A 24,395-nucleotide genomic window follows, 5' to 3' on the forward strand; every position below is an offset into this window, starting at 1 on the left:
TGGGGTACCATTGTAACAGTTGACAAGCTACACATATCACCTTAGATGTGGTAATGTATAATTTCAGGGTGCACTGGTTCTTACACCAGTAGTAGCCCTATAAAATCAAGTTGATTACAATCTTACAGTTCATGGTAGTAGCTGAGACTGTTTGTTTGCGTGTTTACCTGCTTAGCGTAGTACTTTAGTCAACATATATTTTATGCTGTTATAAACCTAGTCAGGGTAGTTTCTTTACATCAATCTTGTAGCATTGCCTTTAAATGTTAACTGCCTACTTAGCATGTTATTAGTAAATATTTTGGCCTGAAAGTAAAGTTGGGGGCACTTACTTCAGAGTTGACAAACATGTTTTACAAGCAGCATAGAACAGTTTAGATGTGGGAAATAAGTAATTGGGAGGTCCATTGTGCTGTTCTCCGTGTCTTGTACAATAAAAGTAGTATGAACGCTGCCATCTGTTGGCGAAGACAAGCAACAGTCGCATAAAGCAGCAGTCGATTGAATTTCAGATTTTGAAATTTTTCACAATAATAGAACAGTTTTTTATTTCTAATATGTTAATTACATTCCGTAAGTCAACTTCGTTTTTGGCTATTTATAGAGGTAATTTTTTCTTTTACCTGAGGCCATTTTATGCAATTCAGGTGGACGTTACTTATTTTATGAATGTGAGTGTGGATGAAATCACAGCCACAATTTCATTTACCTGAAATTTAGGAAATTGGTCTGACAAATCTATGGCGGAACGCTAATGACGCAGTTCGGCCTTGACAGACACAAGAATCTTTACTTTATTTTATTTTACTGTGCTTCCACATCTCTTCCACATCTTAGTACTGGGGCATAAAATCCCTTGTAGTTTGGAATAATTCATGGTTTTTCTATCGATGTATGTTGGGAATTTTTAAGTTACACCATGGAATGGAAGAATAGCGCATTAATCAGGCGAAACAGAGCGGAAAGAATATGATCATTCTTATATATTTTGCGTTGACAGTTTTCCAAGAGTGGATGTTGCAGCTGTGAAAGAAAACATAATGTGAAAGCAATAACGCACACACTCCTAATACTGATCAATTGTTTCCCTATAACTGAAACAGTCTCTGAATGGTTTTCATTCTGAATGCCCTACTAGTTTTCTGGGCATGTATTTCTCGTTGTATTAATACGTGATGTGATTGCATCAAGTATTTACAGAACATCTTTAAGGCAGAAAACGTCTTGAAATTCGAAGACTACACTACATCAATAACATCAAATAAGGTATGAAAACCTTACACTTGAGGAAATGAGAAGTTAAATACCAATAGAGAACAAGTTAGCAAAGCATTGTTTCGTTAGCGCCAAAGAGCATTCATAGCTAGCGAAAACTGTAATAATGTAAGTTTTCTGCACTATTTTTATCGTCTATAAATAATACCGTCGAGGAGTAATTACAACGTATTGTAAATATGTGGTCCCTTGTGTGTCGCTATATGTCAGACATAAACCAGTACTACCTCTCTTCCATTCGATGTACATTAATGTAATTGTTACCGCTTGATAACGACGTAATCTTTATTATCAACGTTTAATTATTGACACGAAAGTGCAAGAAGAGTCGTTTGGAAGTATATCCAGTAAAGTGTCTAACTGAGGCATACATTACGACGTAATCACGGCTCAAAGGAGTAGCATTAAATAAATTAGTATCACTGCACAAGGCGTAGTGAACATTCAGTTGCAGTTTGCCTGGTAATTTTACGTAGGAGAGATTTTCAGACATTGAAGCAGCTTTAAATTGAAAAATGACTCCAGGCTATGTAAGTCGTCAAGCCGAAGACTCATTACGTTAGCTATTCGCGAGGCGAAGCTGAAATCCGGCGAAGCGTGTGACACGAAATCAATGTTTTCCATTAGCCTCTTTCAAAGTAGTATCTCCTCTCTAGGGAGAAAGAACAGAGGAACGCTGTTTGCCTTGCAGTACGGAGGACCTAAAATATTGCTACTTATAGCCTTTCTTATTTAAATCTAGCTCTTGTCTTTCATTAACTTTGCAGCAGTGACCTGAAGATAGATCAGCAATACTGTGTTCGATTTATATCTCCCATTCTGCAACATGTATAAAAAGGTTTAATAGAGGAGACGATGGGTTCGAATTGAAAAAAAACCTGTTACATAAGTTGAATATTTTATAGCTTTTTAAGCTTCCGGACGATGTGAGCACTTAGTTACATTACGTCGAAGTATGACTTCTGTTAGCCAATAGTAAAAATACGTTATCGTTGCTACTTCACAATTGTTCTTTGCGCCATAACTAAAGAAACCAACGAAGCAAAGTGCCTGTAACTGCATACATGTTACGCAAGCACCTTAAAATTTAAGAGATTAAGTGTGGAGATTACTATGTATGGACAAATAAGTACATAGCGTACAACAACAAAGTTGACGCAAAATGATGTGCAAATAATAGCACCGCAGGGAATCAAGCAGCACAAAGTAGACCAAATGCGTTACACCTGTACAGCACAGGCTAAAACTTAGAGGGGGGCGTCTAAATATTATAGAAAATAGAAGAGAATAACTTTGCATGGATTGTAGCGCACTCTTCTAGTATTACAAAAAGGAAACGGGCTATCTAAATGACCCTACACCTTTGGCTGTTTTCGCGGGTTTTGAACTATTAAATAGTAAATACCTGTTGTGATATCAAGCTTCAAGTGTATTCCGACGTCGTGGGAGGCAAGCAAAACATTAGTTAGGAAAATAATTCATTATACATATACATGTTTTGTAAATATTAACGAAATTCTCTAATTAATATGGATATTGCTTTGTTGAGGGTACTGCACAACCCGTCCGTTAAATGCGGTTATTCAAACTGCCTTCGTGTCAACTACGTTCAGAAACTGCGAACATTGATCGTTAGCATCTCCATCAAAAATGGGATTCTGTTATCTCTCAAAATTCTAATACGGCCAAGTAAATGGTCTGCACAATTTAGAACCTATGCTTTTGTAAGTCACCGCCTTTATACACAGTAATTTGTACCAGTAATAGGGAATCTCTATTTCGTGTTATTCGTGCATGGATGGAGAGACAAATGAAAGTCCAAGTGCCTTCGCAAGCCCTTTAATCACTGACATCTTGTTCTCAGGAGCCGTGTGCTCGACATATTATGTAGGCAACCGGGTTAGAGAACAATCCTTCGTTTCTCCAAATTTATCCATCAGCTTACCGGGACAAGTCGCTTTTCTCCTAACGATTCCCGTTTAAGTCCCTTGAATTGAATGTCCCCGGTATACTTTCGTGTCGCCTGTACTGGCCAGCCACTGTTCTAGATTCACGTCTTTACTAATTTATTATCCTTTACAACATTCGATGATAATGCGACCCAGTGAGAGAAAGAGAGAAAATCTCTGTATTTTTGTCCTGATGTTCAGTTTAAGTAGAAAAAACTTTGTTTTCAGCATTTCATAAACGAAAAGGTTCAGTCGTTGGCCACCAGCAGATGTCGACGTAAAGCTACTGATATCAAATATGTCGTCATGATGTGTGTAGCTGACTACAGATAGGTACTTTCAGTAGCCACTCCATGTTATGATAGAAGAACCTATATGAGACTGTAACACATAATTTATGACGAAGTGCTCTGATGACGGCATACGCCCGAAACCAGTCACATGTGAGTGGTGGGCAGGAAAGCCATCATTATCTTTACAACATTACAAATAAAAATTAAAGCTCCATATATACACGAGGCAAGTGACTATTTGACGAGAGAAAATGTTTTATTACACTCTACGAAATACAGGATGGGAGGCCTTAAGGTTTCGGCTAATATCCACCGGGCTATTGGCATAGAATAACACTCGTGACCTAGGTCAGGTGCGCATCTGGTACTATTCATCACACGCGATTCAGGGAATTTCCACTAAAGATGAATCATGATAACAGTAGCCAATGTTTGAGCACGTATAACTCTGAATTCACTTACCCCTACACCCTTGCTGGAAGAAATAATGGACTTCAGCTGATATACACATCCTGCAGAGAATTATCAACTATTTACTCGCTTTATTAACATATCCATTTCAAACGGCGGTATGTAATGTTTTGGAGCCACATTTGATAATGATCGACAATTATGAAATAATATGCCAAAAATTTGTTGTAGTGGCAACGTTTTACAGCAAGTCTGTAAATATTCGTTTCGTAAACTGAAATGCCTTATTCTTGCATATGTCATGTATTTATTTACATTCAAGATGCATGTCGCCTTTTACGTTATGGCATTTCCGCTTGACTAAGTATCGAATAATACAGTGTTATTTTTATATGCGGTAGTTACAGATGAGAAAATATTTGACGTCATAATTTTCTGATTAATAAATTAATACAGTAAGTTGCTTTCTGGCCGAAATTACCATTTCCTCTCATATGGTCACATCTTATATGTTGTCTTGGCACTTCCCACATAATAGAACCGGCACATTACAGTGTCACGATGTATTTATTTTGTAGTTTATACTGCTAGTGCTAAGTGCTGTGAAACACCACAATTGGCCTATAAAAAACTAAAGATTTTTCTGATGGGAAATATGAGCGATCTCTGTACTAACTATTCGTTCAGCTGGTGTCGCTTTCCCATTTTGTTTATATAAGCGTTGGCTGACTTTGTTATTTTCTCCCCTTTCTCTCTTTCTATGTCTACTCTCGCGAGCATTATCTTCCTTAATGTCTATTGGGGTGCTACTACACTGTTTTATTTATCTTCGCGAATAGTGAGTTGTTTACCTTGCACTTTCTATTTTTAGCGTTACTTCACTGCATATGATAATTTCCTGCACGATTCGAAGGTGACTTTTATTGTTTATTCTGACTTTTTCATATCTTATTCTCCACAGATTAGCTTGTTAAAACTGTTCTGGAAATAGATGGCTAACATTCTACCACTTTTTCCTATATACCACAAGTCACACGTTCTGTATTCCAACTGATATGTATCTGCTTTCTGATATAAGTGTACGCCTTGTGCTAAATTCGGAAAGTATCTTTGACTAGAACTGTCTACACATTTCTGAAAAGCGTAAAACTGCACTATTGATAATATATGCAAATACTAACTCTCTACTCAGATTGGTTGGCCGTTGTTACAGAGCGGTTCTAGGCGCTTCAGTCTGGAACCGTGCGACTGCTATGGTCGCAGGTTCGAATCCTGCCTCGGGCATGGGTGTGTGTGATGTCCTTGGGTTAGTTAAGTTTAAGTAGTTCTACGTTCTAGGGGACTGATGACCTCAGATGTTAAGTCCCATAGTACTCAGAGCCATTCGAACCATTTCTACTCAGATTAAAAAAGGAACCGAAGTAAATTACTTTAATCCACCTGTTAAGGGAACAATATCTAGGATCAAATAGTCAATCTGAGACAACCTCACTTTCTCAGTTACATATACAGGGTGTTACAAAAAGGTACGGCCAAACTTTCAGGAAACATTCCTCACACACAAAGAAAGAAAATATGTTATGTGGACATGTGTCCGGAAACGCTTACTTTCCATGTTAGAGCTCATTTTACTGCTTGTCTTCAAATCATATTAATCATGGAATGGAAACACACAGCAACAGAACGTACCAGCGTGGCTTCAACACTTTGTTACAGGAAATGTAAAAAATGTCCTCCGTTAGCGAGGATACATGCATTCACCCTCTGCCGCATGGAAACCCTGATGCGCTGATGCCGCCCTGGGGAAAGGCGTATTTTATCACAGCCGTCGACAATACGAGCACGATGAGTCTCTACATTTGGTACCGGGGTTTCGTAGACAAGAGCTTTAAAATGCCCCCATAAATGAAACTCAAGAGGGTCGAGGTTAGGAGAGCATGGAGGCCATGGAATTGGTCCGCCTCTACCAATCCACCGGTCACCGAATCTGTTGTTCAAAAGCGTACGAACACTTCGACTAAAATGTACAGGAGCTCCATCGGTCACCGAATCTGTTGTTGAGAAGCGTACGAACACTTCGACTGAAATGTGCAGGAGCTCCATCGTGTATGAACCACATGTTGTGTCGTACTTGTAAAGGCACATGTTCTAGCAGCACAGGTAGCGTATCCCGTATGAAATCATGATAACGTGCTCCATTGAGCGTAGGTGGAAGAACATGGGGCCCAATCTAGACATCACCAACAATACCTGCCCAAACGTTCACAGAAAATCTGTGTTCATGACGTAATTGCACAATTGGGTGCGCATTCTCGTCAGCCCACACATGTTGATTACGAAAATTTGCAATTTGATCACGTTGGAATGAAGTCTCATCCATAAACAGAACGTTTGCATTGAAATGAAGATTGACACATTGTTGGATGAACCATTCGCAGAAGTGTACCCGTGGAGGCCAATCAGCTGCTAATAGTGAACACTAACCTGTTGATGCTACGTACTGATGTGCTTGATGCTAGTACTGTAGAGCAATGAGTCGCATGTCAAGCACCGAAGTCAACATTACCTTCCTTCAATTGGGCCAACTGGCGATGAATAGAAGAAGTACAGTACATACTGGCGAAACTAAAATGGGCTCTAACATCGAAATTAAGCGTTTCCGGACACATCTCCACATAACATCTTTTTTTTATTTGTGTGTGAGGAATGTTTCCTGTAAGTTTGGCCGTACCTTTTTGTAACACCCTGTAGAGTCTCGGAAACACAACCGTCCATTTGTCCACTGAAACCACGTTTTTGGCGATACAGATCTATTATTCATAAATTTTTTTGAGCATAGAAAGTGCGAAAAGTGCTTATAATCTCTGAAATGCGAGAAATAAGGGTAAACCTTTTAAAAAAATGTGGGTGAAAATAATGACACTGAGAGGATTTCCACTGAATGTCTTACAGAAAATGACTAATCATTGCCTTCAAAAAGGTATTTCGCCACACTCGTCAACAATACTACCTTATACTCCCACGTGTTCTGAAGCACTTTCTCAGAAATTTTAATTTACAATGAAGCGCCGTTATCTTATTGTCAGTTGTAGGTAATGCAATTTGAAATGAATTTGTAGAGCAGGGAAAGAATTGTCATCATTAATATAAACCGCACTGGACTTCAGTTTGAAATCTCGCATAGTCGTAACTGCAGCAAGAGTCAGTATTCGGTCGATAAAAGAAATAGAAACTTTATTGTGCAGTATATTTTGAATTTTAGAGGGAAGTCTACTAACAGTATCTTCATACCGGATATCACTTTATTCAAAGTAATTTCGTACTAGTTAATCACTAAGGGTTTAGTTGAATTATAGCCTTCAGATCAGTGTGACTTAACGCTTAATCGAAATTTAGCGGATTTCATTTAATATTCATGTGTATAACTTCACACTTCTCTTTATTGATGGTCAATGGCTACTTTTTGCAACATGCCGGTATCTTATCTAAATTATTTTGCAATTCGTTTTGGTCATCTGAAGACTTTACAAGACTGTAAATGACAGCATCATCTGTAAACAATCTAAGAAGCCTACTCAGAACGTCTCCTATGTCGTTATATACATCAGGAACAATTGAGGGCCTATAACTTCCTTTGAGAACGCAAGATATTACTTCTGTTTTACTTGATGACTTACCATCTAATACTTCGAACGGTGACCATTCAGACAGGAAATCACGAATCCAGTCGCAACTGAGGTGATATACCATAGGTACGCAGTTTGGTTAGAAGACGCTTGTGAGCTGTCCAAATTTTTTTGGAAACCTAAAAATATGGAATCAATTTGACATCCCCTGTTGATAGCACCCATTACTTCATGAGTATAAAGAGCTAGTTTTGTTTGAGAAGAACGATATTTTTTGAATCCTGGTTGACTCTGTGTCAAGAAATCGTTTTGTTCGAAGTAATCCATAATGTTCGAACACATTATGTTCCAAACCCGAACTGCAAATCGACGTTAGTGATATGGGCCTGTAATTCAGCGGATTACTGCTTTTTCCCCTTTGGTTGTTGGTGTGACTTGAGCAGTTTTCCAGTCTTTAGGTACGGATATTTCTGTGAAAAAGGATTGTACATAATTACTAAATATTGGGGTATTATTTCAGAATACTCTGAAAGGAACCTGACTGGTATAAAATGTCGACTGGAGACTTGTCCTTCATTATGTGCTTTAAGTGCTTTGATAACAGAGTACCTACTTCCATGTTTCTCATCTTGGCCGTTGTTCTTGATAGGAATCCAGGAATAATTACTTCGTCTTCTTTGGCGAAGGTGTTTCGGAAAATCGTGTTTAATAACTGTGCTTTAGTGGCACTGTCATCAGTGACTTCAGCGTTGCTATTGTGCAGTGGAGGTATTGTTTGCGTCTTGTCACTGGTGTGCTTTGTGTATGACCATAATCTCTTTGGATTTTCTGTGAAAATTATTAAAAGCATCTTGCATTGATGCACGTGCTTTGTTTCGAGCTTCTGTAAAAGCCAATATTAGAGATTTAGCATTCATTTACATTTGACATGTTTCTTTTTTCGTTACTTCTGCAACAGGGATGTGACCCGTTTTGTGTACCATGGGGGATCCGGACCATCTCTTATTAATTTATGTGTTATATATCTCTCAATTGTCGTCGATACTATCTCCTGGAAATCGTTCCACATCTTTTCTATGTTTACATGATCAGATCGGAAGGAGTGGAGACTGTCTCTTAAAAAGGTGTTAAGAGCATTTTTATCAGGTTCTTTAAATCCATGTACTTAACGTTTCTCTTTGATGGTTGTAGGTGCTACGGTATTCAACTTAGCAGCAACTGCCTCGTGGAAGGGTAATCTCAGTATCCGGTATGATACACCCTATTCGTCCACAATTATTTGTTGCTAAGAGATCAATTATGATTTCAAAACCATTTACGTCTCGAGTGGTCTTATGAACTAATTGTTCAATATAATTTCCTGAGATAGCATTCAGTACAATTTAGGATGATGTTTTATGTCTGCCGCCGGCCCTAGAAATATAATTTTTCCTGCATATGGAAGACAGATTGAAGTCGCCACCGATTATAACAGTAGGGTACCTGTTTGAAATGAGACTCAAGCTTTCTTTGAACTGTTCAGCAACTATATCATCTGAATCGGTGCGTCGGTAAGACGATCCAATTAATAGTTTAGTTCGATTATCAGGTATAACTTCTACCTACTATTTCGCAGGAACAGCTACTTAAATTTCATTTTAAGGCAAGCTATTCGTGACAGCAATAAAAAACCCACCACAAATTGTATTTAATTTATCCTTTCTGAGCATTGTTAGATGGCTTGAAAAAAAATTCTGCTAAACTGATTTGCGGCTTTAGCTAGCTTTCTGTACCTATAATTATTTGAGCTTCAGTGCTTTCTATTAGGGCTTGATCTCTGATTCTTTCCCAACACAACTACTACAATTTACATCTACAAGACCGATTGTTTCTAGTACTACGTTACTGTGTTTTACATGCTCCCTTGTAGATGGACGCCCTTTCTGTGGTTCCCTGAGAATCTGTAACCTGAAAAAACGGCCCAGTCCCTTCCACAGAGTCCACGCTACTCGTGTAGCAGCTTCCTATATGTAGTGGACTCCTGACCTATAAGCGGAACCCGAAAATCCAACACTCGATGGCGCAAGTCAAGGAATCTGCAGCCTAAACAGATACAGAGCTGCCTGATTCTCTGAGTCAGACCTCCACTCGGCTCTGCACCAAAGGACCACAGTCGGTCCTATCAACATTGCTGCTGATGGTGAACTCCGTCTTAATTTTCCAAGCAAGAGTGGCAGCCTTTACCAGTTTTCCTAGCCGCCCGAAACCATAGAGAATCACCTCCCACCCAAAACGACATACGTCAATGGTACTGACATGAGCCACTACCTGCAGTTGGCTACACCCTGTACTCTTCATGGCATAATGCTCAGACCTCGCAGGCCGAGAAGCTTCCTCTGGAACAGGGTGGACAAGTTCATCTTGCTTACAGACTGCTTCAGGGACAGATAACACCCGAAACCTGTTCGTCAAATGGACTAGGGAAGACCTACGATTGGTCCCTTGGAAAGTCTTTCGTTGCCTGCCAGACTTTGGAAAGATCTCCCACTCGACTGCGGGTGATGGACGAACTTCAGTGCATGCAGCACCCAGAGTGGCCACAGCAGTGGACCAATTGGAGGGCACGTGGGATGTCGTGGAAGTCCCTTGCAACCCCGCATCTGACCCCCACATTATGACCCTTGGTGGCAGCCTCAAACCTGGAGCTGTGGGCAAAGGATCACCAACTCAGCTCACATTACTGAAGTCGCTCCAGTTTGAAGCTCGTAAAAATATGTAACAAACTAACAGTGTACTCGGCTTATTAGCATCAGGATCGCGAAGTTCTCTTTCACTGATGGTCTAACTGACACTGAGCTTCACTCACTAAAAGAAACGAAAGCTTGTATGATACAAATGTTAATACAAGTGTTGATAACAACGGTGGTACTGTACGCTATGCTGTTATTAAAATAAAAGGTTGTCCCCAGTGAGCACTCAAACATGCACAACATTACAAAAATAAACTGGTAACTACACAGGTAACTGAAAATAGTCGCTCCTATTTGAAGCCCGTGAAAATAATAACAAATGAATGGTGTAGTCGCCTTATTAGCAGGAGCTCCAGGTGTTCTGTCAATGACGATCCAACCGACATTGGTTGGTTGACGCATAAAATTAAAAATCATAAATCAGAAAAAAAATTGGGAATGAATGGCAAAATCTCTTGGGATTGTAACAACAAAAGAGAGTAGAAAATGCCACACTTACACTCTCTAAGTAAGAGAAGAACGGTAAGAGGTTACAAAATAACAAGGAAAAAGAAACGATTGCTCAGCTATGACGATATCTGCGAAACTTAGTTTGCTTAACATCCTAGCTTGTTATTGGGTTTAATGCATTATTTGCACGGCTTCTGCCATTTGTGGTCATTGTTTATCCATACATTCCTTCCCTCGCCGGTTATCCGGCGAACCTTCTCGTTCCTTACCTTATAAGACCATTTAATTTTCAACATCCTTCTGTAGCATGAAATCTCAAATTCTACCTTTCTGTTCTGTTCCGGCTTTTCCACATTCCGTATTTCTGTGCCATGCAGTGCTGTGCTCCAAACGTACATTCTCAGAAAATGTTTCCTCAAATTAAGACCTATGTTTGATATTAGTAGATATTGGCCAGAAATTCCCTTCTCGCCAGTGCTAGTCTGTTTCTGATGTCTGTCTTGTTCCGAACATTATGGATTATTTTGAAGCCTAGGTAGCAGAGTACCTTAACTTCGTTTGCTTCGAGATGCCCCACTCTGATTTAAATTTCTTGCTTTTATCATTTCTGCTACTTCTCATTACTTTTGTCTTCCTGTGATTTAATCTGAATCCATATTTCGTACACATTTGACTGTTCATTCCAGTCAGCAGATCCTGTAATTCTTCTTCACTTTCACTGAGGATAGGAATGTTATCAGCGATACTTTTCATTGATGTCTCTCATCCAGAAGCTTAATCGCCGTCTTGAATTTCTCTATTGTTTCCGTCATGGCTTATGGATGTATAGACTGAACAGTCGGGGTGTAAGTCTACCCCTCTCTTACACACTTTTCAATGGGAGCAAAACGTTCTTGGTCTTCCAGTCACGATTTTCCGTTCTGGTAGTTGTACTTAAACATGTTACCTATCTTTCGCTATAGTTTACCTCTATTTTTCTCACAATTTCGAACAAATTGTAGCATTTTACGTTTTCGTACTCTTTATCCAGGTCGACAAATCCGATGAAATTACGTTATGTGAAGGACAAACAAACAATTTAAAATCATAGCTATTAAAATTGTCTGTATTAAAAGTGAGTGTAAGTCCAAATCGCAAATAGCTGTTTCTTATGTTTTCACTGTATGACGACCGATTTTATAACCTGGAGGTACATCGTCAGGTCATATAAAACTAATAATTCATCTGCCACGAACTGTAAACATACAAGCACGCTTAAAAACATATCACAGCTCTGTAAAGCCTTCAATGAAACGGCAAATGGGCATTCGATCAGAACTATGCATGATCACTAATAAATCGTGGTTTTGATCGGATGACACTCTGCCGTTTCGTCGAAGACTTCAATTAGGATGAAATTTTTTTACGGGAACTTGTACATTGGATTTCGTAGCACATGACTTATTAGTTTCATACGACATTGAGATATACCTCCACGGTATGAAACCGGTCGTCATACAGTGAAAAAACACTAAACAGCTAAAGTGGATTTGTATTTCCGCCCAATTTTAATGTAAACTTCATCTCTGATTCTAAATTGTATTATTGTCATTTACATTATATAAGAGTTTCTTTAGCTGTGGTTTCCAGTTGTCCAACCTATGAGGTTATTTTTCCTATGAACGTGTCTTGATTTATCGTAATTCTAGTTTCCACTAGCAACCGCAACGTCACGACTGCCTTTTCATAGACAATACATACTTACTCTCTTACAATGGGCTGACAGTATCAAGAAATGAATTCTATCATTTCAAAATAAAACAAGAAAATATATTATACGTCTAATACAGGGCTAGCAGGGTTAGGATACAGCCCTCTCCCCTATTATACCTAAATAATAAATTCTGTGCTGATGATATTCACCACTAATCTTTAGGTCGGACAATGTCGTGTCATTTTCATTTGTAACAGGCAAATTTTACAGTTATACCCGCTTAAAGGCAGCTACTATTCATTACACAATGTGAACCGTACAGGAATTCGTGCGATGCACGTAAGCTTTCAACCTGAATATTTGGATGATTTATCATTTTCCACAACCGCGAAATCTATATTCCTGAATAAAGAATATTGCTCGTCGAACTTAAAGCAGGTGCCGCGAAGTGACCGGAAATTCGCATCGGCTACATTCGTTCCACCCACTTTCCTATAAGAACTTAGATTTACTCCGCACGTCGTAAAATTTCGCGTAACTCCGCTCTCACTGTTTGCCGTTGCAGCAGGCAGAGGAGAGGTGAGATAAAGGACCGAGAGCGCCCTCCCAAGAATACGTCGCCGCTCGCACCTGCAACACTCCAAACAAACACGCGTGCAGCAGAGTCTCAAGTTGCGACGCCGATTATCTGAGAGCGAACTTTCCGTCGGGCGCGCCCGCGGAGTTCCCTTAATGATGGCACCAACTTCCTATTATGGCTCCCCGAACGTTTCTGAAACACGTGAAGGCTTCTCCGTGGCTCTTCCGAAAGTCCTCCTCCTGTTCCACCAGTTGGCGACTCTGCGGAAACAGGAGCGGGTTTGAACGCTCTGCACTACCATTGTCGCGTCTTACAATAACAATGGATGTTACTGTAACCATCGAGAGAAGTAACTCACAGTCTGGAGAATACTGGGAGGGAAAACGGACTGTCTTTACCCAAACCTGAAATTTCGGTATCAGAGGCGTTGTTCAAATGCGTCACACATCGTCTTACGTATTTTGCAATGAATGGAGTCAAATTTGATTATTAAATTAACAGATTAGGAAATTTTTCTGTGAGAGTGAGTTCGCTGACTTACCAATTCTTTAATCCCGCATTGTTAGACAATTTCATACCTAATGTTCATCCTTCTATAGTGCAACATCGCAGGCGCTTCGATTCTCTTCTCTTCTGCATTTCACACGTTCCATTATTCATTGCCAAACAATTTTGCGCCACAAACACACATTCTCAGGACGTTAGTACATATCTTTTGGCCAGGAAAGTCTCCTTTGAATTCTCTAGTCTGCATCTTGTGCCTTCCTTGCTTCGACCCACATGCGTCATTTGGTTTCGAGGGCAACAGTTTTTAGCTTCTATGCGAGATCACCACTTTTGTAACAGGCACATCTTACGGTTATACCTACATAAAGGCAGCTGCTATTCATTACACAATGTGCTGCTCCTCATAACTTTCCTCATTTTTGTTTCATATTATACACACATTAGACCGTTGGTTCTATTCAGCATGTCTTACACTTCCTCATTTTCACTGACAACAGCAATGTGGATTTCACTGGAGGAAGGAAGCACTACATCCCTGACTAGTAACCTTCATAACTCGAGCACTTCGTTCTTGATCTTCTGATATTATTGTTTCCTCTTGGTTCTTGTACATACTGTGTATCACCCGTCTTTCTCTATAGCCTACCACTTTTCTCACGATTTCCGTCATCTGGCACAATAATACACTGCCGAACGCTTTCTGCTGCTCGACAGGTCTTGGTTTTTCTTCGGTGTTGCTTCTATTATCAGGTGCAATATCAGAACTCCCTCTCTTGCGATAACTTTTCAGAAAGCCAAACTAATCGTAATCTAAGAAGTAATTTTCTTTTCGGCTCTTCTGTGCATACGACATTGTAGGTTGTGGTGGTGGCGGTTAGTGTTTAACGTCCCGTCGATAACGAGGTCATTAGAGATGGAGCGCAAGCTCGGGTTAGGGAAGGATTGGGAAGGAAATCGGCCGTGCTCTTTCAAAGGAACCATCCCGGCATTTGCCTGAAAAGATTTAGGGAAATCACGGAAAACCCAAATCAGGATGGCCGGAGACGGGATTGAACCGTCGTCCTCCCGAATGCGAGTCCAGTATGCTACCCACTGCGCCACCTCGCTCGGTACATGACATTGTAACCGTTCACTTAATAACAAAAACACTGTCCGATCGAGACAAAGACTTTTACAATTATAGATCTACAAAATTTAACAAGTAAGGGTTCATATTGATAATTTTTTGATTGAGTTGATGAGATTTAGAGATTGGGAATTGTGGACATAATTGATAGATAATTCACATAATATAACAGGTTTTTAAATACGAGTATTAAAAGTATAAAAAACAAAACTGAATGAAAACTCCAACAATTCGCGTAGTAGTATTTATTTAAATTGGTTACACACCCACACCACCGGTTTCGCTACTCTTAAATTGCTTGTTGTGGCGTACATAAATGCTATTTCAGATGATATAGGCAGTTACAGAAAGTCGCAAAGTTCCAAGCCCTCCTTAATTAATAAAAACCATCAGCAATCGAGGAAGTCTGAGAACTTTGGGCAGCCATGCCAACTGTTATTCCGCGGCTATCTGTAACTCCCTGTACGATACGACATAGCATTTATGTACACTAAAACGTACAGCTTAAAAGTTTTGAAACAGTTTGTGTGGGCCTTTAAACGACTTAAACAAATACAGGTATGGCAGACTATCAATTTTATCTTTTAACAGGTTTAACACTTCTATTTAAACACCTGTTGTACTGTATAAATTGTCAATCAGTTATGAACAACTGTTCAGCTGTGGCTGCCCCAGTTTTAAAATTATCCTTATCAAGATATGAAGCTCGTTAGCGACGCAACTCATTCCAGTTCTTCTTGAAGAGCTGCCCTACCTCTTTCCTGCCTTTCATGATATTGTTCATGAGCTCTCTAAACCGTGAGATCTACATCCCATCAACTTCAGGGACAACTGCTTGCACCGACTACCAACCCTGCTATACTTACAGCACTGGTGGGCAACCGGCGGCCCGCGAGACAGAATCTGCCCTGGATTGTTTTCAAACCGGCCCGCGGAAATACTTTAGAGAGTCACTCCTAACTGTCAACTGTGATTGCCGATCTCTTCACCGTTCATCTCCCACCACATCTCATCAAACTTTATCACAAGAGCATACTCACATCTATAGTGGGTTACGGCTCGGGAGTCTGGGCACACAGGCTCACGAGGGTGGTGCCCGCCATGACAGTGAGGAGAGTGCAGAGAAACATGATTTAGATATCAGTGGGGGCATACAGGAGTACACCGGGAGGAGCCCTGTTAGTTATAATATGGCTCTGCCCCTTGGATATCAAAATTCGGGAGCAGGCCGCTTGGTACTGGGCAAAGAAGGGGAATTTGGAGAAAACTGAGGAAATTCTAGGCACCAGAACTGAAAATAAAGTTGAGATCAGGCAAAAAGGGGATCTGCTATGGCAACACTCATGGGAAAGCGAAGAAACAGGGCGTCGAACCTTTGATTTCTTACCAGATGTCTGGAGGACTAATCCACTTTCTCACTGGACATGGACCCTACTCGACATACTTATGTCGATTCGGGAAAAAGGCGACACCTGCGTGTGACTGTGGTGTTCCGGAGGGTACTCGTGACCATGTAGTCTACGAGTGCCCCCTTTTCAATGATGTGGCCTCAGTATTACGTGACCAACTACCGCATAATGACACATATAGACTGCTCTGACAACGCGACACTTTTCAGACCATTAATGAACTGGCTAACGCGGTATCACAGAAAGTCTTAAAGGACTATTTGAGAGAATTATATTAGCACCAACAAGAGACCAACCTAAACACTAATAGAGTTTGATACCCTACTCCCAAACCGCCTGGGCGCGGAAAGGCCGACTTCCTCAGTCTGAATCCGCTGCGCCACAGGATTTTGGGGGAGTGGGGTGCAGCCTTACTGATTTGGAAAACGCACCGGACTTGACCTTAGGATAAGTCAGTTGTAGGACTTAGTTTTAGACATTATCCTTAGAAACCTGGAGCGATCAACATCTTGGCCTGCCCAGTGTCAGGGGCTCGCTCATTGGGGTTAGCTCAATGAGCAACGCTCTGTAGTAGGTTTATACTATTCAGCTGACACATTTGTAACGATGTAGGACTTAGTGACTAGTCTATTTTAAGGTTACATGCTTGTAGTAGATTAACACAGTAACTTTTGCGCATTGCTTTCTCCTAATAGCTTACCTACTACGAGTTACTAAAATATGACTTAGAATTAGCTGCAACTTATATCCCTGTATCACTATTTGGCCCACTAATCACATAAGGCAGTGGGCTAGATGTATAAATAACATTCTTTCTGGAAATAAAGGATTTTTTTAAGCAAAAATCTCTTCCCCGTACGTTGTTTTTCTTTTCTTACTTGTATTAACTTTACTACATAATTCCTGTCTGTTATGAACATATTAAGGCAATGAAACTGCTGTATAAGTGAGTGTTGTTAATAACGAGTTCCATTCACAGGTGTTTGTTTTCCGCGACATTTAAACGTGGGTAACCAACCATTTGCAGATGTTTACCTTCATTTACGTGTCTTTGATTCTTTACTAACGGCGTTGCAGAAATTTGCGACGAAAGTTTTCAAATTGACCTTTGTAAAACGTTGTAAGTAAAGCTACAATACTACGTTCAGTAATCGTAAATAAATACGTGCATCTGATGACGGGATGAATATAAAATGAATTTACTCTCACAACGCGTGTTTTAAGGTACTCTTTTTGTTCGCGTAGCGTGTCAGAAATGGAGTGTCATTCTTATCAATGCTTTATACCCCATGAACATTAAATCATAGACGCTAAAATCTCGACTTCACGTGGTAGGGGCGTGGCCGCCACATCACGTGTCAATGCGGCCTTCAAATTTAAGTATGTGAATTAGGACTTCAGGTCAGCAAAGATTGCCCATTTCTGGTTTATGCTAAGGCTACACAAACGCTTTTTAGCTCATCAGTTTCACGGAAATTACCGCTACGTTTTCTAATCGCAGACACCTGGTTTTACCATACATTGAACAACGTAACGTTTTACTCGGTAAGTGACGTAGGTTTGAGAGTACGCCTGCTGCTCGGTGTATCGTTAAAGTAGTTTCCGGTGTAGCACGGTCCGACGTGCACCGGCTGGAAAGAAGTACGCGTGTCAAGAATTGAGAATGCAATAACAGAGGACAGTGTAACATCACAGCTACCAGTGCAACTATTGCCTAACAGTATTGCTGGCCCAAGCACGCACTTTCGATACCCGTATGCCATTTGGTTGTTCAGATGCAAATCTAACAGTGATGGCCCTACAGTTAATAAACAAGTATATGTCGTGCAATGGATTGGGCTTTTGAATGGAGGTATCTTACATAATCAGCATGCTTCTGAACTTCCAAGGCAGTGTCGTATGCCGTGTAAAAATGTTGATTTTAGAATTGTGGAAGGGCCTAGACTACTCTCGTACCTGTTAGAGTTCAAAATGCTCATACTTCATGTGAATAAGACAGCTTTAGATACATTATACTTGGTGCTCAATGGGAATAGGCGGTGCAGTCGGTAGACGTATGAATTACCGTAAGACATTTAATATACCGTATATTTGTTTTATTCAGTTCCAATTTACCCTTTCTTAACACGAGTCTAATTCCATCTCAAAGAATGCCTTATTAACATTGTACTCTAGACCGTCGAGGAAAAGTCTAATAGCAGTCTTTTCTAAAGCACCCCACCATCCCATTGCTGGTGGTCATGGTTAGGGAGGTCGGGAGGTAAAAGGTAGTCAACTTTTGCTGTTTTATTAATACAAACCATGGCTTGAGGAGACTCATAGAGAATTAACTTGAGCCCTGCCGATACCTTCGTGACTGTATCATGTTTCCGTTACTAAGCACAAGACAACGGGTAGCTTATACGTTTGACATTTACTGTTAATGACTGATTGATTTTTTGCACTAAAGGATATTGTCATTTACGTAGGGTCAGAACAGTCACACAATGCCTCAGTGTACTTCGGCCACGGTGCTGATACCACCGTGAAGTGACAATGGGTCACACAGCGGATGCGCGGCAAAAACCTCTGTCATTCGAAGGTTTACAAAATCTAAAGTATTTAACCTACATAGTCTTGAACGGTATCTTTGTAATCTGGGTGTAATGATCAGCGTACGTATCTTGGTTAGAATGAATATTCATTAAATCTAAAAATAAATATGCATAGTTATATGTGTCACTGATCATGTTTGGGCTATTAGATACATAGAATATACTAGTTCAAACTGTTCATAATGCGTCATGGAGCCTAGTGAACATGCAACTACGTTTTTCAGCTAGAACGGTTGAAGACAGATTCCAAAAACAAGTAATGACTAGGAGCTGGTGGTCATAAATTCCGGAAAGAAATCTCGTCTGTATATGGATTAAATTCTAGATAACTCAGTGGGTGCAATCACTTGATAAACAGAGTTATGTTAACAGCAGGATTACTACTCACAGTGCCAAATAAACTAGTAGGTAGTCCAGAATTCTAACTGCAGCATCATTGACAAAGCCAAATTTAGAATCGCACTCTCTCACGAAATGTACTCCAAAATTAATCAAAACAAATCATTTCAAGGCATCTGCAATTCATCGTGAAACAGTTGAGTATAACTACTGAAGAAAATGACACTGATTCCGAATCACAAGTGCTCTGTTGAACAGCACATAGCAGAGTATGCTGAAGGCTTGCGTTAGTCACCGGGTCCAGGACGGAAGTGGCAAAATATGTCTTAAGTGTAATAAATAACCGGTAAAGGAGTAATCACTGCTTTTAAAATAACCGGTTATCTGAATCAGACAGTTAATTCAGGAACTCACTCTCTCTTGCCACGAATAATGAATATATTGTCCATGTGATGTTCGTACTATCATGACAATAACTGGTTAGTAACTCCTAATGGTCACCATCTGTGTATTGATGAATGCCCTTCTTATTCAGCCTCACGCTATTTGGCCACGGATAATTCACACTGGCCTTGTAATACCTTACTTCCAAGGAATTAATTGACGTAATAACTGGTTATTTGCGAAGATATAGGAAAACTCGAAGTTACTGGTAAACGAAATGCAGGGGAACTGGGCTCTATTTCTGTTTCATTTGTTGAACGCACTACAAGGATATTTTTCGATCGTGCTTGGTTTTTAAAACCTTATTCGAACCTTTATCATCATGGTCTTAGTTTTTCTCAAACATAAATCTTACACATGAATAAACGACTCTACTATCTGGTTACCATTTTTTCTTACTTTTCATGTCACCGTGCCAAACAACAGAAATTAAGCACTGAATTATGCCTGCACAACCTATTACACATAACTGTAAAAGTTCTTATTGAATTTTCACTTCTTAGTTGCGCAATAAAATTTTTCAAGCACTCTACTTTTGAAGCTAATCTTCTAAAGCTGATAAGATAATATTTCAAATTAGGCCACGATTCTCGTCTTTGATAAAACACAGAGAATCTCTGAAACATCATTAACTGAAAGGTTTTGGAAACGTAGTCAGTTCATGATTACTACGTGTACGTATAACTACGCAGCCAGCTGAGTTTAACAGTGTTGCATAATTCAACAGATATTACTGCCGTGTACTAATACCCGCAGGAACTGCTACATGTTCTGTGACTGCTAGACTGATAAAGAACCGCATCCGCAGTAACTTTACCAGATGCGGTGGGTTACTGGTGCGGCCTTTGGTAGTACGAATAACCTACTTGTGACAGCCTTTAGAACTTTTGCGAATAATTGTTACCGAAAAATAAGTTAACTGGGATAACTGAAATTAGTCCATCCATAGTCCAGGATACCAATGCTTGCTCCCACTTCGTGTCCTAGCGCGCCCAGACTCCTTAGCGGAAGGGGAGCCAAAGCAGTGACTGCCACTACCTGCTGCTGTTACGAGGATAAAACAAAACCTCTGGATCTCCCTTAGGAGTAAAAGAAGTTACGTTAGTGCTGAAGCCAATGGTACTGCGCCATTCTCTGGCTAAGATGGAGTATATTTAAAATATACTTGCAAACATGGTTATTTAATTCACTCATGAGTAAGGAATAACAGATTGAGTGAGCATTGAGCGATTAAGTGACAGTTTTTCTTCCCCACTTTTAACATTTTTAATGTTCGGATAGTAAGTTGCCGTCTCTTTAATCTAAGAATAGATTATCAATGCAGCTAGCCGCTATCTCGGTGTAATGTCTTGTCTGTATAGACGTGTATCTGTTGTCTTTAAGATCCCTTCATCTTCGCACATATGTCTACACAGTAAAGTAAGGCCCTCCCGGTTCCTGGCAGATCCGTGATAACACAGGAAAAAAATTAGACTAATGGAGGAGTATTAGTATTATCCCTATTTTCATTCGCTCTCTCTCTGTGTATCTCCTTTACCCATGTATAGTTTTTAATATAAGATTTCATTACGTGATATAGTGATAAAAGGAATCAGCGAAATAGAAACTTTGGTGGAGTCCTTCGTCCTGGTAATCATCGGCTGGATTTCTGCAAGACATCTTTACATTTATTATTACTGTTAAACACTGCTGTAATTCGGGAGAATCAATCGTTTGGACAGGCTCTCATCGACACAGCTGAAACTTCCCCACTAATTACAGGGCCAAATTGATCAACAAATGATTCAGAAAAACTCTTTCGTTCGTTCACTCCAGAACAAAAAAGTCACAAACCTTATTTAGGGACGAAATCGTGTATTAAATCCATCTCCATTACATATCCAGATCTCCGGTGATTCCACGCCTTAATTATTTTCCTTTTAGAATCTTTTCCTCTTCAAAACAAACCGCTATCCACACAAATGTTAATTAGGTCTCTTTAGCGAGAAGAAAAGCAGAAAATGTATCTCTCACAAACACGTCAATCCCTCACCAAATACTCCAGAAGCTGTCCTAGTTACCACTCTAACAACCATGGAGAATGCATATATGCATCTCTGTTATTTCAAAGAATAAATGCACTAGAAAATACTTTGGCGTCAACGAGCTATCGCCGCATATATTACGAGAAAATCAGATCAGATTACTTTTCCAAAGTGAATGAATGTGGATGGTTTGATTGAAAATGATTAATTGGTGGGTGGTGGAGGGTATTTCCTGTGGGGACATTACACACTGTCTTTGAGATCAAGTTGCTGCGACACAAAAATTTAAAACCAGTTCACCTCTGGCAACAAACCAGGGTAGAACTTGCACACCTACACTATGAAGGCATGGCATATGGTCCACTTTCAAGGTCGTCATATACATATGAGAAACACTTGACGTATATTCACAGTCGCGGATACTAACGGCCATCACCTGTATCCGGAAATGACCACGATGAAAGTATGTGCCAGCCAGGCCACCAAACCGAATTACCCTCTTTACACGAACGGTCACCTTAAAGGTTTCCCTTACCCATGCACGACTTACAGCCAGATCCAAACTTCCACGTGTCGTCGTTCCTGCGTCATAACCTCGACCATAAATACAATACTGCATGCATGAGCGAAAGAACATTCCACTGCTCTTCCTAACAACACGGGCACTGTAATATCGTACGTATGAGAAACGAACGGCAATTTTAGTTGAAAATAACTGCAAGATATCGGCAGATAAAAACGTTATTGCACGCATTTTAGAAAGAGCATTGCATCGTTCTTCTTACTGCAATATCGTACAAATGAGAAAAAAACTCGTCAACATGGACTGTTTATATTCATTCATGGATTTTATACAGAATCAATACTCTGATAGAGTAATACAACTTTAAGCAAGAAAAAAAATATTCTTAACTTACTCACCACCATCCATGTCCTAGACCACTTTTTAAAAACTTCTTCTTCCAGCTACAGGTTGAAAGTACATATATTCCCTCATAATTTGTTTCATATGATCCATTACGAGTTAGTCATAATGTTTGTTGTTGTTGTTGTTGTTGTTGTGGTCTTCAGTCCTCAGACTGGTTTGATGAAGCACTGCATGGAGCACTATCCTGTGCAAGCCTCTTCATCTCCCAGTACCTACTGTAACCTACATCCTTCTGAATCTGCTCAGTGTATTTATGTCTCGGTCTCCCTCTACGATTTATGCCCTCCACGCTGCCATTCAATACTAAATTGGTGATCCCTCGATGCCTCAGAACATGTCCTACCAACCGATCCCTTCTTCTATTCAAGCTGTGCTACAGACTCCTCTTCTCCCCAATTCTGTTCAATACCTTGTGATCCACCCATCTAATATTCAGCATTTTCTGTAGCACCACATTTCGAAAGCTTCTATTTTCTTCTTGTCCTAACTATTTATCGTCCATGTTTCACTTCCATACATGGCTGCACTCCACACAAATACTTTCAGAAACGCCTTCCTGACACTTAAATCTATGTTAACAAATTTCTCTTCTTCAGAAACGCTTTCCTTGCCATTGCCAGTCTACATTTTATATCCTCTGTACTTCGACCATCATCAGTTATTTTGCTCCCCAAATAGCAAAACTCCTTTACTACTTTAAGTGTCTCATTTCCTAATCTAATTCCCTCAGCATCACCCGACTTAATTCGACTACATTCCATTAATCTCGTTTTGCTTTTGTTCATGTTCATGTTATATCCTCCTTTCAAGACAATGTTCATTCCGTTCAACAGCTCTTCCTAGTCCTTTGCTGTCTCTGAGGGAATTACAATGTCATCGGCAAACCCCAAAGTTTTTATTTCTTCTCCATGGATTTTAATGCCTACTCCGAACTATTCTTTTGTTTCCTTTATTGCTTGCTCAACATACAGATTGAATAACATCGGGGAGAGACCACAACCCTGTCTCACTTCCTTCCCATCCGCTGCTTCTCTTTCATGCTCCTCGACTCTTATAACTGCCATCTGGTTTCTGTAGAAATTGTAAATAGCCTTTCGCTCCCTGTATTTTACCCCTGCCACCTTCATAATTTGGAAGAGAGTATTCCAGTCAACATTGTCAAAAGCTTTCTCTTAGTCTAAAAATGCTAGAAACGTAGGTTTGCTTTTTCTTAATCTATTTTGTAAGATAAGTTGAAGGGTCAGTATTGCTTCACGTGTTCTAACATTTCTACGGAATCCAAACTGATCTTTCCAGAGGTCGGCTTCTACCAGTTTTCCCATTCGTCTGTAGAGAATGCGTATTTTGCAACCGTGACTTTTTAAATTGATAGTTCGGTAATTTTCACATCTGTCAACACCTGCTTTCTTTGAGATTGGGATTATTACATTATTCTTGAAGTCTGAGGGTATTTAGCCTGTCTCATACATCTTGCTCACCAGATGGTAGAGTTTTTTCAGGGCTGGCTCTCCCATTTCATTTTCATCTGCATCCTCTTCCATTTCCATAATATTGTCCTCAAGTAGATCACCCTTGTATAGACCTTCTATACACTCCTTCCACCTTTCCGCTTTCCCTTCATTGCTTAGAACTGGATGTCTAAGCTCTTGATATTCATACAAGTGGCTCTCTTTTCTCCAAAGGTCTCTTTTATTTTCCTGTAGGCAGTATTTATCTTACCAATAGTGTGAGATAAGCCTCTAAATCCTTACATTTGTCTTCTAGCCATCCCTGGTGAGCCATTTTGCACTTCTTTCGATCTCATTTTTGAGACATTCGTACTCCTTTTTGCCTGCTTCATTTACAGCATTTTTATATTTTCTCCTTTCATTAATTAAATTTAATATTTCTTCTGTTTCTCAAGGATTTCTACTAGCGATCGTCGTTTACCTACTTGATCCTCTGCTACCTTCACTTCTTCATCCATCAAAGCAACTCATTCTTCTTCTACTGAATTTCTTTCACCAATTCATGTCAAT

The sequence above is a fragment of the Schistocerca gregaria genome, chromosome 5, assembly GCF_023897955.1.
Source record: "Schistocerca gregaria isolate iqSchGreg1 chromosome 5, iqSchGreg1.2, whole genome shotgun sequence".
Classification (NCBI taxonomy): domain Eukaryota; kingdom Metazoa; phylum Arthropoda; class Insecta; order Orthoptera; family Acrididae; genus Schistocerca; species Schistocerca gregaria.